The sequence below is a fragment of the Dreissena polymorpha genome, chromosome 8, assembly GCF_020536995.1.
Source record: "Dreissena polymorpha isolate Duluth1 chromosome 8, UMN_Dpol_1.0, whole genome shotgun sequence".
Taxonomy (NCBI): Eukaryota; Metazoa; Mollusca; class Bivalvia; order Myida; family Dreissenidae; genus Dreissena; species Dreissena polymorpha.
In genome coordinates, this window is record NC_068362.1 from 20759842 (window position 1) to 20764594 (window position 4753).

Genomic DNA, 4753 nt, shown 5'->3' on the forward strand with positions numbered 1-4753 from the left:
ATGAACCAATCAGAAGAAGGCATTACGGTGTAACGTGTACGTGTAATTTTATTTAACATGAGCTTTTAACACCGACTTTTACCAACTAGATCTGGTATGCTAATCTTTGTCGATTTAATAAGCATATGTTCAAAACAGATATGGTGCAGTTTCTATTTACTATTCTAAGTTTCAGCAAGTTATTTTGCATGTCTTTTTCGCACCTGTCCTCTGTCTGTGTTGTTTTATGTACTTACATTCTACGTTACATAGGACAGTATACTGTACGATCTGTATCAATATTATTTATGTACAGTATAAAAATAAAATTTATTTCAGAACTTTTTAATTGTCATTTTAGGAAAAAAAACAATGCTAAATTAATCCAGAAATGTATAATAACATCGGTTTACTATGTAACACTCTGCACCACAACAGACGAAGGCAAACTGTATTTTACGTCGTTTATTCTTCCACATTTAAACCAGATGCTTTACATTGAGGTCGTGTTATCAATGTATATCTACACAGCGAGCGAATCGAGAGATATTGAAAAATTGAATAGCGGTTGGATTTAAGTTGCTCAGGCGTACAAAATTCAAAGTGCCATTCCATAATTTTTATGGAACATTATCGAGAAATGAATTATCTACACAGGTATGTAAATATTATTGCAATCCGTTGATATTAAGTGTCTTATATCGGGGCTTGAATGTTGCGCACAAAATCTTTGCGCAACAATATAGACAAAGAAGGAAAAAATTCCACCATAAATCGAATGGTTCAGCCGTTCGACGCTCTAAATATTACAATATAAAAAGTAGCTTAAAATTTGAGAGCCTCAACAAGTTGGACTAATTTTATGGAGGCTTGAAGTCTGACAAATTTCCCTCCCCCCCCCCCCCAAATGCCAAACTTTTTGACCAATAAACTCATTAAGAAGGTTATACAAGGATAATTTCTTAGCATGTCAAACAGAGCATGTCAAGTTGTTTCTGAACAACAACAGACTAATTATTGGTTCGCTAATGTTGCAGGGCATATAAGATTGTACGTTGCTATGCTCATCTGTTGCGTTAGATCTGGCTACCATAACTTTAAATGTCGCTTTTTATGATTTTTGACTGGCGCGACTTTAAAGTTATGGACCAACCCCATTAGGTAAGTCAACCAAAAATTCCTGAAAAGTTGACAGTTAACAAAGACCGGTCCAAAACAGCTTTTAAATGAAGTTATTGGCCCAAATCAACCACTTGATCGGAAAGATTGACATTTTTCACATGTAACTGATATGTTTTTTCACAAAATGCTATCTTAAACATTTGACATTTATCTTTTCTGCTCTAACATATCGAGAAAAACAGCGATGCGAGATTTTACGGTCATATGACGTTATTTTTATTTTTAGTAACATACCATGTGCTTAAGTGTTTTCAAATTCAGAATGACATTTCTCGGTATTTTAAATTATTTTTGCTTGTTTTGTAAACAAATTGTAGTGTAAATACAAACTCAAAGTAAACAATATTTTAAATTACCTGATTCATTTGAAATCAGTCTTTTAATCCACCAGACGTAAGTTGTTAATCATAAATAATAGATTTCAGAAAATTAAAGTAATGTTTACAATTTCAGCAAAAAATGTCAAGGGCGATCCGAAAGATTTCAAATGAAACTCCTCACATGTCAAAGCGACAATGTCGACAAAATTGTGAATTTCAGGCTGATGAGAGTTATTTTCATCTATTGTAAGATGCATTTGAAACAATTTGAATCTTAAAATATGCCCTGATGCAGTATTTTATATTCATTCACCAGTATATGTAGAAATGTATCCAAGAAAATGAACTTTCTTTGATTTATAGGGTGACATAAATATTTCACGACTCTGGTTGACTTTCGATATGGGGTTTGCTTTAGCGTACAGGTCTGTCAATACTATATAAACTGTACGCTGAAGTTTCCTTAGCTACTGTTTCTTATGTCATTATATCTCACCTCCTACAAAAATGACCTAATCAGATTGGCTTAGAGGGGTCACGTACGTGCCAGGGTTTTTTATCTTATTTTGGGGAAAAAGCCTGGCATTTTTTTAGAGGAAAAATAATCGCGCGAAATGCTGGATTTTGGGGGAAAATCACGCGAAACACTGGATTTTGGGGAAAATAAGGAAAGTCTTAAATAATCAATTTAACATATTTTGCTGTTTTTAAAACAAATTGAAGGCAACAGATAATTTAATTATGCAATATGTTATATTTTCTACACTGGATCAGGTTAACTTATGTATTTGAAGTTAAAAAAAAAAAAAATTGGGGGGGGGATGAAGTCTGGGGGAAAATTTACCTGCTGAGGGGAAAAAAATCCGAGGGGAAAGGGCAGTTTTTCGGGGGGTCCCAAAGAAGGAAAAAAAGCCCTGCGTGCCCATGGTGTATTTTCCATATACCCCTAGTATTTCCATAGACCCCGAGTAATCGAGTAGTCGGTTGAGATATAATCGTTTCACAGTTAGTGACTGATGGTGTATGGGATATACCAAACACAAATAAAAAATTGAACAAAACAACAAGCAAATCAACCAACTTTAACTAAACTAAAATGTAGGTCCACAGGTAAAACAAAGCAAAGACATTACTATTTAAGTCAGAAAAGTGATAGTGGTGTTCAAATGATTTAATCCAGATAATATTGATTGAAATCATGTCCAGTACTCGGTCAAAGCAAGACTGCCACTGATTTTTTTGCAAAATATTTTTAAAGGGATAAATGATCAGGCTTACAAAAAAGAGAGTATGGCATGAATGGGATACATGCATGCCATTGCGTATTTTTAAATCATGTCCTCCATCTGTAATTTAAATATATGAAGATCATCGTAAGGTAATATGGAAATGTAACACTTATTTTTCCAATCGGATCCCCTTCCTATCCTTTACATTCCCACCCATTTTTACCAAAATATTCCCATCTCTCATCTTGTCTAGCACTCCAACTCTCGAAAACTCATTAAACATTGTTTTCCTTTCATGCTTGAAGCTGAATTTCTGCGACTTTGACACTCCAGTCTATGTGCTTTTATAATTTAAATTACACGTATTCCAATCTGATAGGTTCCCATTATAATACTGCCAACTTTCAAAACATTATTTCTGGCTTTTCCTTTTCCAAGCCTGGTATAATTTTAATGTCGTCTTAAAATAATTTCAATAATATTTCAGACACCAGTACAAACATCGTTTTGGCAGCTATATTTCGATAAAGCATTTTTCCTCAAAAGCCCCATACAACAGAAAACACACACTTAAAATTAATATTTTAAGTTAGAATGCAATTGATGTCATCAAAATACTCAACAAGCATATACTGGTAGGATATTAGAAATAGCCACATAATACAAGTCTCAGATTAATAAATGGCTTTTATGTATGAAGAGAAAAAGAACTCTTTACAATTTACGCACTACAGAGGGATACTTGACCTATACATAACACCAGCAGACACCAGTGCTCCAGCTAGGCCTTAATCGAAGGGCGCCCCACCCTGCTTTCCCCAACCTCCGCCTTGCCCTTCTTAGGGCCCCCCTGGCCTTAAAAAAATATTTTTTTTTTTCTTTTTTTTTTTTTACATATTATGATGATTTATAAATATCTTATCAAAATACATTGTAATTAATTTATTCCTCATTGTAGTCATTAAATTTAAATTGTTTAATGATGATGGGATTTATTTATTCTAACAATTATTATTAACATATAAATTAACATGCATGAGGAAGCATTCCAGAAACGCCCGCACGCTCGAAAGTGCCCTTTTGACAAAATACTGCGCGTCCAAAGTGCCCTTTTGACAACAAATCCCCCCCTGCCCTTTACAAATCCTAGCTGGAGCACTGGACACGATTGAATACATTCAAATATTTTAGTGGCTGATTTGAGAGAAATCCCTTGAACTTTGGCCACATCACTGTGTCTGTGCACAGCATAAAGCATGTAACACTGTTCAGTGTAAGGAATTCCGGACTACTCTCTCAATGTTCAAATGACATATGTAGACACAAATAGTGACTCAGTTACAATTATGCGTTAAAATCCATCTCGCAGAATTTCAGGGTCTGTATGCGGTCACTAAATCGTCAGGGGAAGAGTTAATTGACTATCGATAAACACAGTTTTGCTTTCAATATGAGAAAACAAAAACTACTGAAATGGTAGTGTCTCAATGAGATGGAAATCGTTTTATTATCTAACCACAGTTTGATGTACTTGGCCAGCTTCTCTGGAAATCGTTCCTGAATGCCTGAATAGGCTACCCTTATTTGCCAGATTGCTATATTTGCTAGTTTGAATTCAACTTTATATCGAAAAACATTGTGCTAAAATGTGCCATTTATAATACGCAATGAGATTTTTAAAGTCAGTCATGCAAAATGGGTCTTATGCCATACGCGCACATCATAGCTATAGCCCACCCAGCCTACGCATCTTGCAGTCTGGTCAGGAGATACATAATGAGACCATAACAGCTTTGAGTGATTTTATAGGGGGATAGCTTCGCCTCTGACCAGACTTGGCAAATGCGCAGGCTGGGCTTGAGCTAGGCTGGGCTAAAGCTAGGCTGGCAAAAACGCCATAAAATCCATTTTGCATAAAGCGGCTATGAAAGTGTGATTTGAATGTATCTGTATCTACTAACACTAACGTATGGTTTGACTATAAAAATACACACTTCATGCGCAACGTTTTATTAATTGAGAACTGTGAATGTAAACAAATCT